The sequence below is a fragment of the Haliaeetus leucocephalus genome, unplaced genomic scaffold (genome assembly GCF_000737465.1).
Source record: "Haliaeetus leucocephalus isolate CR32 unplaced genomic scaffold, Haliaeetus_leucocephalus-4.0 Scaffold668, whole genome shotgun sequence".
NCBI lineage: Eukaryota > Metazoa > Chordata > Aves > Accipitriformes > Accipitridae > Haliaeetus > Haliaeetus leucocephalus.
The window spans coordinates 5,850,829-5,868,245 of NW_010973104.1; the positions used below are offsets into that span (position 1 = coordinate 5,850,829).

Sequence of the window (17,417 nt, forward strand, 5' to 3'; positions counted from 1 at the left end):
AACATAAAAATCTATTTGGCTTCAGTTCTTTTATGGTAGATATTTAAAGAGCAAAGAGATTTTTCAAGCTCTCTCCTACCCCAGAGTTTGTATTTTAGGATCTAGGTCCTTTCCCCTGTCTGATGCCCATCTAGTTACAGGACTCGTAAGTCAGCAATATGAAATCTAATTAATGTAAGTAATTGTAGGCATTGTTCAATGCATGGCATTCTGTGGTAATCTAGATATGCTGCATGTACAGTGAGAAAATTTATAATTCTAAAGACTTAGGGTCTGAAATAGTTTATTATTTGTTACAGTATATGGTACTGAAAATTCCTGCTACATGAGAGTGATACGCACTTTATAGTTCATTTACACACTATAACTCATTCTTGAACAGTTGGTCACCATGCCTTTCTTAAAACTGGTAAGTTTTTAACCACTATTTAAAATAAAAGGCTAATAATATCCTGTTCATCAGATGTTCTAATAATAATGGTGAAGGAGACTCTGCCAAGTTTGAGCTTTCTAGCATTTTAGGTGTTTATTGTGTAGTATAGTCTAAAAATGAAAAATAGGAAACTATTAAAATAATAGCGACCGTCCAGAGTGAATGACATATGGTATCAAAATTTTTTCAATGTCACCAAAGTTTTCTTTTTTTGACAAATGATTAGTCTGTGGTTATAGAACTTTCCAGCATGTAGTGTTTTGATAACATTCTGAAAAAAAACCTAGAATACAGATCTAGAATAACTTTTATATACCTTGGCACTAAAGAAGTACCAATGCCACTTCCATTTAAGAGCAACCTATGTTCCTTTTCAGTATGATGGCCCAGACTTGATTAGTTAATTGTCATGACATCACTTACAGGCCCATAGATGCACAGATTTGAAAGCCAGACGGGACAATTATATCCATGTAGCCTGTCTTGGGTTACACAGGAATGTTTTTCATTCGCAGTTCCACACAAGGTCCCAAATTCTGATTTAGTTAAACAACATCTATTAGAAAATCATTGCATCTTGATTTGAAGTGATTCATAGAAAGTACACCACTGCTGTTAGTGAATCTTTCTAAGTGCTATAAATAAAATGCTATAACCTTAATGTTAAGAAGTGCATCTCATTTCTAATTTATAAACGGTAAACTTCCAGCCACTGGTGCCTTTTATATCTCCGTTAGCTAATTTCATTTTCTAGACCTTAAATCCTGCAAAGTGGTTTGCAGCTAACCGAACAGATGGTCTCCATATTTCTTTAAGTTTTGTAAGATTTGGGTGCTCTGTGATGGCTCTGTCTAAAATTTTGTAGCTGCTTCAGAAGCCATATTCTAAAATTTCATCATAAGTGTTAGGGTTCACCACTTGTGTTTGAAGTTCAAATTCATGTTATTTCATGTAATTTTGAGGGAGACCATTTTTATGAAGTGCAGGACTATAATAAGTGCATTCACCAGATCAATATACATCACTTATTTTCTTTGTTTTATTGCTTAGAAAATAATGCATCTCTTAAAGATGGCACAATTTTGACTAGAGAAAAAGGAAAAATTAAATGTAAGGAAGATGTGCAGTGTTCTGTTCTGTGCCCTAGTTTTATTCCTGCTATGCAAAAAGTTTACTGCTTATTGTCTTAAATCTGTACCCATGTGTTCAGTCATATGGGCAAAGAGAACAGTCTTCCCCTGTGCTATAGTAGATCATCGCACACAACTATGTAATTACCCACATCTGTCTACAAACTGCTTTACATCCACATAAATCTGTACCCTTTCTGAAACAAGACAACAATATCCTCATTTGTGTGTGAAAAATTCAAGTGCTAATTATTTATTTGAATTTATTTAGAGTCATAATACTACGTAAGTGCAAAACCTTAATAAGAAGTAATATATGAAAGTTACACATGCTGTAAAAATGTAATAATCTACCTTTAAAAAATTACATTTTCAGTGTTTGGGTTTTTTAAAACTACATGCTATGAATTAAAAAATACTAATTAAGCAAATTAAACCAGAACACTTTAGGAATGTTCTGAAAGCAGGCATATGAAGCACTAATCAGATGTAAGGAAAGAGTTTAAATGCTTTGAGTTTACTGGTTTGTATATTTCTTTACCATAGTAAAGTACATTCAAGTCTTTTTATCCAAAGGATTAGTATCCTTTGGATACATGTGCCTGAAAATATGGAAGGAGTTGGTTTTGCTGACGTGAGAAACCATTCACTAGGCACAAGTGATTCACCATCAACTGTGTTGTGGGAAATGAAGAAGTAACAGCATTTTCTTCTCAACCTCAAATTTATTAAATAGTTTGTCAAGACTGTTGGGGTATGTAAAAGAACTGCTGTCACTTTAGAGCAGAGAGCAAACCAAGAATTACATGATCTTCTCAAATGAAATTCATGACTAGTGAATCAATTTCTACTAAAATAACCCAGTTCTGCATTTTAGAGATCAGGGCACTCCATGGGGTGAATTCAGTCAGTAGTTTGCATTAGTGGTACATGAGCTCACTGGTCCAGGGCAGCTGAGCATGAATGAGATTTTAATTCAGCGATAAGTACTTAAGCTACACTTCCCTGTCCTTATAATACTTTTGTAGCCTACAGGAAAGCTGTACATATTGAGCTTAATTCTGAAGCCAAGTTTTCTGTGGACTCAGCTGTGGACAACCTGTCTTACTTTCCAGGCTTTCCTATGCATGGAGGCAGCAGAGAGAGGCAGTGGGGTGCCAGACAGCCGGAGATGGGCAGCAGGGGTTGCAGGGCTGCCGGATGACTTCCCAAAGTCAAGGCCAGCAACATCCAGGGAAATTCCACTAGCAGCACAAAGGGAAGGGATGGGATGGGATGGGAAGAGCATGGAGCAGGGCTGAGCACAGAGGGAGTGCCTTAGAGCCTTCAGAGGAGAACAAGCAGTTTGGGATTAGGAATGATCTTGAGATCACTGTACATACTGCCTAAATTATATGTCCCTGCTGGTGAAGTGACTGCCTTATCCATATGTCACATGAGAGATTTATTACTTTCTTGAGCTACACACGCACAAAAATGAGCAGCACAGATACATCATAAGGAAAGGTACAGCAATCCTGTTGTGTTCCAGGATGCCTTCATTTCCCCGAAAGAGAGCCACAACCTTTTGCACCATGAGCATTCTGGAAAGTTGTGAATATTTTCACTTAAGGGCCAGACCCTCAGGTATCTTTTGGTTTTAGATACCTGAAAACCTTTTCAAAAGGCTTCATAAAAAAGGAAGGGAAAGATAGCTTTACCAAATAGTAGGATAGCATTAATTTTTTTCATGTACATAAATTATGTTCCTGTAAGTGACAGTAGAACCTAGTATATCAGACATTTCCCTAATCATCTGAGTCAAAAGCTATAGATGTTGTCTTAGTAGAAATCACAAAGCATTACACCACTGGTAGATTCTGTTATATTATTTAAACAGTGCTATACTCATAGCTATGCACAACCAAATCTCTCCAGCACTGTAATGAGCAAGGTCAAGTTGGTTAGTTGAAGTTCTGTTTTTTAAATTACTTTTATAAAAATATTTAGCCCTAGGGCTTTTAATTTTCTTGGTATATCTACCATATTTCTCAGCTTTTGGTATTAAAGCACACTGGAATAATTTTATAAAAGTAATTTTTTAGTTTGAGTGTTCCAAAGCAGACTGTCCAAGAATATATGATTCACAATACATGTCCATTAATAAAACTGTACTGTAGCCAGAAAATAGGTGTGATAGTACTTTTTGTTTAAAATTATACCAGTTCATCACCCTGAGTCATTTCTAAGTTTCTGTGGTGAATGTTTTTTCTGCACAGAAGGCCTGAGAGTTTGCTGGCTGGCTGAGTCTTTCCTCCAGTGCATTTTCAGTCCTAACCACTACGATAGACGTTAGAAATCCTTTCCAGAAGCAACCTTTAACTTTAGGAGGAAAGGGTGAGAACCCTGCTCACTGTAAGACAGAGTCTGATCCAGATATCCGTTTCTTTTGATGACAGTGGTTATATGACATGGCTGACTGTAATGAGAAGTTGATAGCCATGACTGTAGAATTAATAACTTAGGAGATCTTCCATCCTGCTTTGCTAAAAGTGAGATAAATGGTGCTGCAATGAATTTTGCCCTTTGAAGGTCAGTGTCCACCCTTGCCATTCATGTTTTACAAGAACAATATTAACATTCATGAATGTTTCATGTGATGAAACGAACTCATGTGATGAGTTTGGTTAACAAAAACGCCAACTCCTTATCTTCTGCGAGTACTTATTTCACAAAGCAAATCAGTTTGTTTCTACATGAGTATGGAGCTCCTGGACTTCTGTGAACATCTGTGAACATGGTGACCTGGGGCAGTGAAAGCCATTTGCAGTACAATGTCATTTATGCTCTGGTCAGAGAAGTCTGATCAACTTGATGCTGAAAACAGCTGCTAAAGCGGGTGAGCTACTTACACTAGGGTTGCTGATGTTGCTGAAATTGGTGCAGCATAGAACTGGTGCAGTTTTTTAGAGCTCTACAGTGTACAAGGCTCAAAGGTCAGCCTAGGAGCGCTTCTTTGCAGGACTGAGAAATCCAAAGAAACTCTCAGTCCTATATAGGATTTATTAAGCTCATTAAAATAACACCCAGTCCTAAATGAGCCACAGCTTTACTTACTCTCTGTTGTGGCTCTTGAAACTCAGAGAGTGTGATTCCCTCACACAATAGCAGCAAGAAGCCACAGATCGAAAGCAGCTGCCACCATGTTTGCAAAGGGGAACGCGCTCCTAACAGTCTGCAGATTCTGTCCCAGAAGTGCTGCAGCTACCGGTTTACCCCATTCAGAGATGTCTCTGTTTGAGTCAGAGGTTCAAGTAACCTTCTCAGAAATGGAGCTAAAGGCTAGTCACTTCAGAAGAAAAAAAAAAAAACCCCAAACCCAAAAGTGACTGTAAAACAGCCATGGTTCCTCTTCTGTCTCCCTCAGTTACGCTGTATCTGTCACTGCAAAGCCCTATTACACTACTGTGTCATCAGAGGGGGAATGAAAAGGTAGGTCTTGCTATCAGTTCTTCTGTGAGATCTAAGGCTTATCACGCAGTTCCTCTGCTAACCCTGAGGCTTACTACTCAAGTACTTTCCAAATCTTGAATAAGTGATGTATCAAATACTAAATATCTGTAGGCAATCCCCAGATATCCCCTCGATGCCTGTAAAAGCGTATGCATTTAAATACACATCCAAAACATACCTTTGTGATTCTCAGTACTAAACAACATCCTCAGTGCGTAACCCTGCACTTTGAAACATCAACTGCCATTAGACTGCAACTTTTGATTACCGGAGATGCTTGTGATCTTGGAATGGCTGTCTTTTGGTGGTAATAGGAGCAAAGGCAGCTGGACATGAAGTAAGAAAGTTGTTTAGGGAAAGTTCTGTTACAGCTGTTCTGAGCTAGAAATTTTACATAAGTGTTATGTTAAGGCAGAAATTATTTCAGTTACCTAAGGAATTCTTTCTGCCTTGTGGACTGGGGATAAAACAGCATTAAAGAATGTTGTCCTTGGTTTGTCAACTGTACTTTGGACACATATCTTGAAACAGACTGTAGAAAATCAAGGGGTGTATACTCTAAGATATAAGAGCAATGCAGATTGCATATCCAAAATAAAAGAGTAGTTTACACATCTTAATTGATCAGTAAGCAAGACTTTTGTCCCTGTATACTAAATAGGCTACAAGAGCAGCAATTAATAGCACGGGAGGAAAACTACATCATCATTCATGGTACAAATAGAAGGTCCAGTTCATGTTAAAAGGAGACTTGCCTTTGTCTTCTAAATAGAGCAGGTTGTCAGTGGTATTTGATGTGAGTGGATGAAGCACAAAAAATAACAGCAGCACAGTTACAGGACAATTCAAATCACAGCCCACGGTAGCTTGTCAGTAAGTGGTAACCATGCACACCTACAATACTTGATACAACTTCTAAGAGTGAGAAATGTGGTATCACTGGCACTCACTAGAAATCCTATAAGTAATGTCATGTCAGAAAGCCAACGTGTAGGATGGTCAAACAATGCAGGAAAAAGATCCGGCATCCTTTGTGGTGCTCCTGACAAAGCTAGGGGACATGTTATTCAATTGGGAGAAACAGCAGTCTTCCATCAATTCTTCTAGCAATTCCTTGAAGCTTTCTAAGGCAGCAAGAACAACAGTTCATGCAAGATTATGAACTACAACAGGCAGTCCATGCGTTAGGCCATGCTGTTCTTCAGTGAAAGTTCATTCTATCAGTGTAACAAAAGATTGATGAGTATAATAATTCAAAGCTTGTGAAGTATACAATGAAAAAAAAAAGGGTGTCCTCCTTGGAGCTTCCTTGGAATTTTTGTTATCTTGATCCACTTGATAAATGCCATACAACATACTGTTTGCATCATAGGCCTTAGTCAGCAGGGAGAGATGACAGGGCCACCCTGGCATTCCTGCTTTAACCTGCCATCTGATGCAAATGCATGCCAGTGCATGGGAAAGGCACTGGAAGTCATTTGCAGCTGGTGAGAAGGCAGCGGGGGAGACAGCAGGAGGGCGGTGGATGAGTCTTCTTCCAATGGCTCCGAACGGGAACAGCCTTTGCTGAGTGAGGACATGGGAGGAGCAGAGCACTCTGATACTCCTTAACTGCTGTCAGGTCACACAGGCAGCCCGCCTGCCGCATAGTCTGATGGTGTATTTATACTTCAGCTTCCCTAAAAGTAGTAACATACCAGTATTATGTACAAAACGCTACAGTAGGTTCTAAACCAAAGGAAAGTCAGAGGAAGGAGCCGATCCAAATCACCTGGGCTCTGAAGGCATTGCTCAGCTCTGTGATGCCAAACAATTTTGCTCTGAGACCCACGATTCCCACAGTTAACTGACAATTACCATTCTTGACACCAAGAAGCAAATAAAATGCAGCACTGAGAAGGCCATAAAAGCTGGCCAAGGGCCTCACCCTTTTTATTTTATTAAGAAACATAAGTGTTTCTGTGGGTGTAAAGTAAAAGAGCTGCTATTTCCCTGGTATATGTAAAAATACATTATCAAACAGAGCTTTCTCCGGTGTTTCTGTTGCATCTTTTATGTATCATCAGGGCACAGATGATTAGGCTCTTGTACATAAGACATTATCAGGCCATAAAGGTAAGTAATGGGACATTCAGTGTTACTAAGTTTTGCAACCTGAATTGTGTATTTTTTATTTAATTGCCCGTCTCACACTTTGTTTTTTATATATAAAGACAGAAAAGCAGTCATTTTGCATTTCCACTGTAAAAACTAAAAAAAAAACCAAAACAAAAAACCCCCCAAACTAAAAAAAAAAAAAAAAAAAAAAAAAAAAAATTCACCTCTGCTGCTGCCAAAGAGCTGAAGCTGTTATCTATTGCTTCTTTCAGTTTCCTGTTACTTTTATCACTGTTCCCCTACTACGGTGTATTTTGCTGACCATACAAATACTGTATACTATTATGTACTAATCTGCAGCATTTAGTAGTATTAGGTATATAATTGTGACTACTTGGATAAAACATTGTCACGTTTCTCATCATCCCTACCATCTCCTTTTCTGACTGTTATAGTACATTGGTTCTGACATTTCAGCACAGAAGAAAATTATGAACCAGTGGTAATGTTTAATTACACAAGGGTGGAAGCTGCTTTTCAACTTTTCACATTTTTGGATTGTGAAAAGCTTGAGTTTGTGTACCCAGACTCTAATACAGTCTTGCTTCCAGTTTCTACAGTTGAATCGCAAAGTTTTAATTGCCCCTTATCAGCCAGTATTTATTCCTTCAAGAACTTGCAGGGTATTTCCCCTGGAGTCATGTGAAGGCATTTTAGTACATAAATGTAGTTTTCCCAATAATTGCTAGTATTTAATTTGGGATCCAGAAAGTCTCCATCCTCCTCCCTGCATGGATTTTGATACTGCAGTCATACTCCTATTTAATTTGAAGCTATACTGTTACGTCGTACCACTGCTGAACCTAAAAGGTTGCTACTTCCTCTGCTTAGGTAGAGATTAAGTTCAGTCACTTCTCATCAAAGAAGGTCTTCTCATGCTGTGTCATCCTAAATTCATGCATTCACATTTGCACTGGAGTCCATTATTCTTCCCTTATATTAATCACCAAAAAACTTTGTGATCAACATCTTCGCAGTCTAAGAGTCTCAGAATCCATTTGTGAGCCCAGTGAGCATTACTGTGCATTTTCTTTCCATGTGAACCGTATTTAGCAGGAATTCCCCAGCACCTTTGCTGTCAGATTTCCTGTGCTAAAACACCTGAACCCCATGGCGAGAAGATTTCTGAAAGACAAATTCATCAGATATATTAATATGATAATGTGATTTTATATTTTGCAAAACAGTCCCTTCTCCAAAAAGGGAAATGATTTAACAGTTTCAAAAATATTATTAGAGCAAATTTCAACTGCAGAACATTTAAAGGGAAGTCCATCAGCATAGTCAAACAAATTTTACAAAGTAGTCTTTTAAAAACTGTAATGTCACACTTTATTTTGTAATATCTCTCTTATTACTAAGACTAATAAATATAAGCACAGCTCTCTCCTTCGTAGTTAGCCTGACATCTGAGAACAGTTTTCAATACCACTGCTCATTGCAGTGACTGTGAAGTGATGTCAGAAAAAAAAGTTAATTTTGTATGTGTGAAAGAATTTGACAAGTTGAGCTGGTCAGTTAGAAATTGGACCGTTTATATTTCAGTATATTAGTAATCACCATTTCTGGAAAAAAACTCAATCCAACAGCAACTTGAAGGTTTGTTAAAAGTTAGTAGCCTTTAAATGTATATTCAGGTAAGGCCTTTAAAGATTGATAAATGTGTATTAACAACCCTGTACAGCATTAAGGAAGCCTATGAAGACCATCCAAAAATGTAAATACAGCAAAAAGTTGTGGATAAACCCTTTTAGATGCTGAAATGCTTTTCTCATAGAAGTAGGAGAAAGCTGGTTTTGTCCATCAGAAACATTTTATTACATTAATGTAACTTTCTAATAATACTGACTCGATCATTTGCCTCATTCCATGCATTTACTCAAATGTTTTCTAGCTTATCTTTATCCCTTTTACCCCAATTATTAGCCAGAGCTACGGCTATGTGCCAAAACTTCATTTTTATTATGCATGCTTGATTCAATGTTACTTCATCACCTCCTCCCTTCTTCTACTCTTTTGTTTGCTTCTACCACCTGTTGCATCTTGTTAGACGTCTAGACTGTGAGTTCTCTAAAAGAGAAGCTGACTTTTTCTACGTTGGAAACTGAATCCACTATTCTGATTTGTCCTTTAGTTTGCAAGGATACTAACTGACAACGATTAGCAATTAGAATACCAGAATACAACTTGTAAGGCAAGTATGTTTGCGATCTTTGCAGACCGTATCAACATCTTAGTCAACACCTACGTTTGTTTAATGACTGTAGTAAGTACAAAACTAAGAACTGCCATATGAGGTCAGACTAAAGGTCCATTTAGCTCAACATGTTGTATATTCTAATAGAAATTAGTGCTGGATGCTTAGGAAATAGCATCTGTAGAGTAAGTGCTGCCCTTGCTCTACCCTCCTAGCTTCTGGTGATTAGCAGTTTAAAGATTTTTTTGTGCTGAAAGGTATAAAGGGATCTATTCCCCAAGAAGCTGTTTTACCATTCTTTGAAACCATTTACAGTTCTGACTTCCACAACATCCCATGGCAATGAGTTCCAGGATTTAAATAACTGTGAAGAAGTACTTCCTTTGTCTCAGTTATTTGCCTAATCATTTAATTTGCTGCATGCCTTTTCTTGTGCAATGAGAAATAGCATTCATCACTGAATTAACTTATCATCCCCCCTTTGTTTTTTTCCATACCATTCATATCTTCCTCGATCACTTCTGCCAGCCAGAAAGTTGTCATAAGGTGTCTTTTCACTGACAGCCATTCCATACTGTGCAACACCCTGTTAGTCCTTCTCTGCATTGTTTCTAGTTCTGTGTTCCTCTTGAAGTGGGTGCAGTATGGCAGACGTGGAAGCACAACGGTATTCCCCACTGATGTGACGGTGATCATCTTTTTTTAATAACACCCAAAATTCTCTTTGCCTGAGGTTTACCTCTGATAAACAGTAGTCTGGTCCCATGGACTGGACACTCATTAGGAGCTGCAATGCATTTTCTGGTTCAGTTTCACCAGAAGGGAGTGCGGTCGCTGCTCTCCAAGACAGTTCTGTGATGCAAACGGAGGTGTGGTAGATGGGGATCACAGGGAGATTCACTTCAAAAGCACGCATCTGATCCAAATTAAAATACTAATGTAGACACACCCAAAAACTTTCCACAATGATTCCAAGATCTCTCCTGAATAGTAATGGCTTCTTCAGGGCTCATTATTATGCATGTATAGTCAGGATTATCTTTCCTTTGATCATTAGCTTGCATTTATAAACACCGTATTTCAGCTGCTCTCATCCAGCTCTTCACTGTCAGCCTTTCTCTTGACAATGCTAATAATAATCTATACATTATCAGCAGTAAATGCGACTCTTTTCAAATAATTGATGGTTCTGCTGTACAACACAGGTCCCAGTACTGATGTTTGGACACTCTACCATAACTACCCTTCATTGCTTCCTCTCTGTGAACCAGGTAGTCTAAGAGATGACCAACCCTTCTGGACCACAGCTTTGTTTCATTAGCAGCTGCTCCTGTGGGAACTTACCAGAAGGCTTTTTGAAAATCCATTTACACCAGCCAGAGCCATTCTTATCCACATATTGACGAAGAGTTCTGTGAGGTGTGACTTTCCTCTAAAAATTCTTGTTAACTCTTCTCCAAACCAAGACATGCTCACATGTATCCGCTGATTCTATTTCTTTTTATAGGTGCTACCAATTTGCGTGCAATGGAGCTCAGACTTAGTGGTGTGTAGTCCCTTGTATCCCTTCTTAATCCATTGGATGCTAAGCACATGTAAGTGATTGCATTATTATAAGATGATTTCAAATAAACCCCACAAAATCTAAATAAATGCAGCGAAGTGCCTTATGGAAGAAAATATCCTCATTGTTCCTCTTTTGCCCCTCTGAAGGAAAGGGTTGTGAGTTTTGTGGGTGGTCTGTGAGAAATCTAGCAAAGCCCAAGTGGGGCAACTGCTATTTTCAAAGAGAAGTGTCTTTCTGACAGATGTTTTCAATACTGTTTTTGCTTTAGTGTTTTATTGTAGTCTCCCGATCATGCTGCTACTGTTTATAATTCTGCAAGAGTCAACCTATTTCCCCTTCTTTGGTAAGCCCCAACAAGAATAATTTTTTTCCTACACAGGTCAATCACATCAACTTATTGTGAAAGTTTTTAGAGACCTAACAGATTTGCAACAATATTTTATATTATGACTGATGAGTATCGGAATCTACATTTTCTCTGTGTAATAGAAGTAAACAGAAGTGTATTTCCCTTCAGCTTTGCAATGTTACCAGTCTAAAGCTTTGATAATAAACAAAGAGTGTGACATTGTTATTCATCAGGCCAAAAGGACGATTTTCCTTTTGTCAAAACCAGAATATTCTTATTTGCATGAATGTAAAGCAAGCCAGCATTAACATACCCCACTACTAGTTGCCCTACATTGAAAATATTTCACTTCAAATTGTTTGATATATTTTTCTAATAGTTTAAACACAAGGAATAGTTAAATATTTAATTAATCTTTTTTGCCAGTGTCAGGATGCCAGTGTCATAAAACATGCTGCAGAAATTGTCTGAAAAATATATGGATAAGGAGGAACAACAAAAAGGGATTGCACTGATGAAAATGTACAGAGCCAAGAAACCGTAATACTGCTAAAAGTCAAATGAATGGACAAAGAAATGCTATTTACAGCATAGCTGACCGTCACAATTACTCCATTGATTTAAAAAAAATAATTAGGCAATTTCTTTCAATATTAGACCACATTTAAATTTTGCCATTATTTGAACTGTCTCTCTCTAAATATTTTAACTTTCAGAAACAGTTAGTAAACAATGAGTTTATTGCTGGATTTTAATTTTGAATCAAAGACCAACCCAAAGTAAAGCACTGTATTTGTCATTCAGAAAGCGTTACAAAAATTTATGCTACTTAAATCTTCAGATGGGTATGAACACTGAACCTAGACAATGAAGGGAAGCATGTTAAGTTCGGTGGCTTTGGTGGTGGGAAAATCTTCACTGCATGTGTTTAGGCTTTAGAGAGTGATACAGAGTATATTTTCAGTAGCCTTTCCAAGCAGGAGTATGCTTATGATGTGTACCTTGAGATAAACTACACTTGATCCAGATAAAACACTTCGCCAAGATAGTAACAAAACAGTAACATGCATAAGAAATTAATTGGTTTGCAGTGTCCCAAAATATGCCAAGCAGTTTACAATGTAATGAGGAAGTTGGAACCGTGGTAACAGAGTGACGTTGTAGGTAAACAAGACAGTCATTATGTACATTGTAATGTTCCATATGTGGCTGGACACTGGAATTTCTTAGTAAGATAATGAATATTGCCAGAGTTATCCAGTTATGCTTTTGAAACTCACTTAGTACCTTTAACCTGGAGAACTACAAGACCCTGGCAGAAGGGACCTCAGGTTAACTCTTTGTTATTGGCTTTATACCTCAGTTTAATCTATTGTCCAGATGATTGCCCACTTAGGATTGAAGAATACTGTCTGCACTGCAAATCACACCTAATTTGGAATAGAGTCCTGAAAACTTTCATCGGGCAACAAGATTTCTAGATTTCTACTGACTGAGGATAATACTGCTCACAGGTTACCTTATTTTGAGGACAGTTGTCTTCTAAAAACTGATTTTGGTAATAGATCAATGACAATGTACAGAGAAATAGCCGATTCTTCAAAATAGGTGTTAGTAAAGCTTTTCCACTAAAAAAAAAAAAAAGGTGTACTTACAGATGACCAGATGCTTAGCTGGTAGGAACAAGCCTGGTATTACTGAAGTCAGCACTGCACCCATAGCTTGCCATTCTACAGAAGGAGTAGGTGCTCAACTCTGTTCTATATTCCCCAGATCCTAATTCAAGTCACTGTTTTCTGCATGTGAAATCAGTCTTGTTCCTTCAACATGGAACTCTTATATCAATAAAGAGGTTGATTTAGGTTGAGAAATAAGAACATTTACTTAAATATACCATCTTCTTGCAAGTCACTTCTGTCTTAGAAGATAGTGTGAAATAATACTTTAAAAACATCTCTCTGCTTTCCAGTTCAGTAAGCAGGCTTAAGTATGTGTCTCTCCTAAAAAGTGACTCCATTGAAAGAGATGCAAGATGGAAAGCCACAATGCTCAAAAACTTGCATTTCCTCACTTTGTAAAACAAAGATTATTTTCTAAACTCTGCATCTGCAAATCAGACCTAGCGTCCAAAGTTCAGCCATGTTCTCTCCGATTTGCATGTCTCCACAGGTAATAAAGATTCAGCAGGCCGAACAGGGCCATTATTATCTTCAAGTTTTGACTTTGCTGGTGCCTGAGTGCAGGTATAAATGGGAGATGTTGTAACTCATCTGGAAATACATTATCTTTCTGGTGGATCACGTGAGCTAAAATAAACCGCAGCTCATTCTTACACAGCTGCATAAACAGACTAAGATTTAATTGAAACCTGTCACTATGGTGGACAAGCCTCCTATCCATGGGCCTTGTATCACTTCGGTGAGAAGATGCCTTTTTAAAAATGTCACTCTTCCACAAAGAGCAACACTTTAATGCAAAAACTGCTGAGTTTTAAAGACTGATTTTATTATTGTGATCCAGAAATATATGCATGTGACAGTCCCCTTCAGAGATTTAGCTATAATCTTTAGATCACTTACCTAAGGTGTTGTAATATAATCTGACACAACGTTAAAATAAGACTTTAGATTTCACCATCATCGTCCCTGAATGTCTAATTGTGTTCATTGTATATAAACCCCCAAAACATTAAATTAAAAAAGCATCAGTCAGCTTCATGAGCATCTCTGTGATCTTGAAGGTCTTTTCCAACCTAAATGATTCTATGATTCTATGATACTGATAACTGATTCATATATTCACCAATAAACTGGAATTTTATTGCAGTAAACGGGATGCTCTGTGCTAGGAAAAATAAAGTTAGGTGCACTGTTCATACTGAATTTTTTCCCCTCTAAAGCCATTTCATATACTTTTAATACCAGGGCCTTTGTGAGCGAACTATTTGGGTTCGGATAACGTGAGAACTAAATTGTGCATGGAAAATACAAAATATTACTTCCAATTACTGACGACAACTTTAATGTGAATCAACAAACTTGGTATTTAAGCGTAAATACATTACCCTTTCTGTCTGTTATCAAAATTAACGAGGATTTCCTATCAACACATCCAACAGCGTATATGAATCATACAGCAAAATAGGGCTGCCTTACTGAAGGCCACTGTGAATACCCTTTTGTCAAGTCCTTTATTTTCAGTTTGTTATTTCTAAGGAATATGCACACAGAGTTCTTTAATATTTAACTGGTTACCTCTTATGAGAAGGGGGGGGGGGGGGGGGGGGAAAAAAAAAAAGGAATATTCCACGACACTCTCACCCACTCAGAAAAGCTTGAAGTCGTAAGAACATGGAAGTCAAGCAAAGCCAAACTAGTATTTTATAGAGCCTGAGAATTACACAAAAATATATACAGCATTCCTTACTGTTAAAGGGAAAAAAAATTACTTAAAAGTAAAACTTAAAAACTAATACCTACCTTCTATCATATAATGGAAGTAACTCTCTTTTGATGTAAACTGTCTTGGTTCTAATACACAAATCCAGAACTGACTACCAGTACACACAGAATTCCCAATGGGTGTTCTTTTGCTTCTAGAATAAATTGGTACCTGTTTCACAGTTGTAAAAGAAATATAATAGGAGGTATTTCAGGTGATTAGAAGCCGTACCTAACTAGAAAAAAGGCACCTAATTAACAAAACACTGAAGTTATTTTGTCTGTGATCTTATTTTGCTTCAATATAAAGATATTAATTGAATTTATCTTTAAGTTTAAAAGGTTGAAAAGCGTTTTAAAATAACACAAGAGTAGAAAATTAATGAACTGACAGGATAAATATGCACATCTATTTCCAAAACTTAAAATTTTATATTTAAGTTTCTTGAGTGCCACCAAAATATGAGAAGTTAGTATAGGTAATACAGACAGTATTTTTTAATGTGCTTTATCATGGCTCCTAGATCATGATTGGCTTTAACAAAAATCATTTTGCAGCCAGTATTAAATACTCCCAGTTGCAGAGGTAATTATTGTCTTATTTGCTGAAGTTCAGTAAGAATCCTTGAAGGACTCAGATATTCCTAATGGAGTCAAAGGGGAATCAGAAGCGTAGTATACCTTTGGAATGTCACCATAAGCCCCAAATAATTTATTTACACCAACAGCCCCAACGAATTTCAAGCTAAAATCTTGAAACTGTTTAATGGTCATCCTGCCATCCACATAATGTTCTACTTGTTCAGGAGGACAGAAAAGATGATGTATCCAAGCAAGAACGGCGGTGTCAGCTCTGAGGGCACAAAGCACTTCATCTCATGCGCTAGCTGGTGTGGGAAACCACTGCTGCTTTCTAGTGTGTCCCTTTGATGCAGTTGGGTTTTGTGGAGCGGGAAGGAGCAGGGAGGCAAAGCTGAGTCTTTTTTTAAATGAAGCTACTACCATCTACACACTTGCTACCTACTAGATGTACAAACTCTTCAGCTTTCTAGACATTTCTTGTGAACTCCATCATGGAGAACTTCACAGTGGAGATGCAAAATGTAGATGGATTGATAATCGAAGCCCCGCACATACTTCGTCCCACACGTCCGACTAGTAGATGAAGATTTTACACCATGACCAGCCGAGAAGGTCATATTCCAAACACCTCATGCAAGAAGGAATGAATAGCCATACTTCCACTTACCTGTTCTGGTGGATACAATTTTTCCGTATTATACAATGATAAGCAAAAGTAGTTCAAATGGTGTAACAAAGAAAGGAAGTGATTCAGAGGCTTTGAACCACAGTACTAACAATCCACATTCATCCATGCAAATGCCTGCAAGGCAACTGGGCCTAAAATTGACTGCAGACTGGGTTAGAAGTCTGGTCTCTCACAGAACACCTCCATGCCAGGCTACTACTTGAGCAGCATCACTCATACGCTACGCAGCAGTACTCAATGCATAGCCCACATCCAACTGCCAAATGCCATCGTCTTATAACACCACAAAGATCATAAAAAAGCAGAATTTTTTTAATGATGAGTAGGAGCTAAACCAGCATGGCTACTGTTAGCCTAAGAGGTACTAGTTTTACTTCCTTCCAGAACTAATCCAAACATCTGAAGAAAACTTAGACAAGACCAGGCAAAGATCCTCTACGCATCCCAGAAGTTACTAATACAAAATTTTATCACTAACTTTTTCAGGTTCAAAGTAGTTCTTCACAGAACTCCCACTGGCTATGCCGGAGCCATAACATTAATACAGTTGACACGCAATATCCTTAAAATTGCAAGGTAATATGACAGAGATTGCAAAATGGTGGGGAAAAGGTCAATGATACTATTCGAATCATCATGTACTTCCGATAATTTTACACCACGTAGGAGAACATAAGTGCGGTTCACTTGAAAGGCGGTCTGTGTCCCACTCAGCAAAATCAAGTCCTAATAGAGCAATGTCATCCCTTAACCATGACCTTTGTTAAAGACTTTGAAAGACCTATGACAAAGTAAGAACCGTCTACGTGAAACCAGCCAGATCCTCTGCTTCTTGCCCTTAAGACCCGACAGCCGAACATCAAGATCATCAAAACGGAGAGTAAGTCCAACCACGTCCAACGAACCGCCGCAGCAATTCCACACCCAAGCACACCCTGATGTTTGAGCAGCGCCTAATCATCGGCGCACAGCTCCAACTGGAAGGTGATCGTTCCTGTCCTAGCCCTTAAACTGTGCGCTCCAGACAACGCAACGCAACCGGCCATTTCACCGGGAAATGCGGAGCCTGAGGAGGTGCTCCGGTCCAGGAGCTGCTTGCTGTAGGACGTCCAGCCTCGTCTGGTCGGTTTCAGATGGTAGACTGCCACCCCGGTTCCACTGACTGGAGCTGGCTATGCAAAACACCCGGGTCCAGCCTGTCTTATTTTCAATTTCTGCTTTCTCCCTCCTTCTTCTCTGGCACGGGGAGAGTGGCTAGACTTGTTCTCAGTTTGGGCATCCGAACCGGGTGCCTGAGGTCAAAATTTGGCTGGGTCTCGCCGACCGCCTGCCAGCTCCCTCTCCTCTCCTCTCCCTGCCCCCCGACCTGGAAACGGGGCGGC

General features: G+C 38.4%; 1 protein-coding gene across 1 annotated transcript in view; it reads right to left on the bottom strand.

The window, feature by feature from the left end:
- Positions 1–17,417, bottom strand: part of CDYL2 (chromodomain protein, Y-like 2) — a 61,741-nt gene that overhangs the window by 42,873 nt on the left and 1,451 nt on the right. The gene's annotated exons all lie outside the window — the stretch shown is intronic.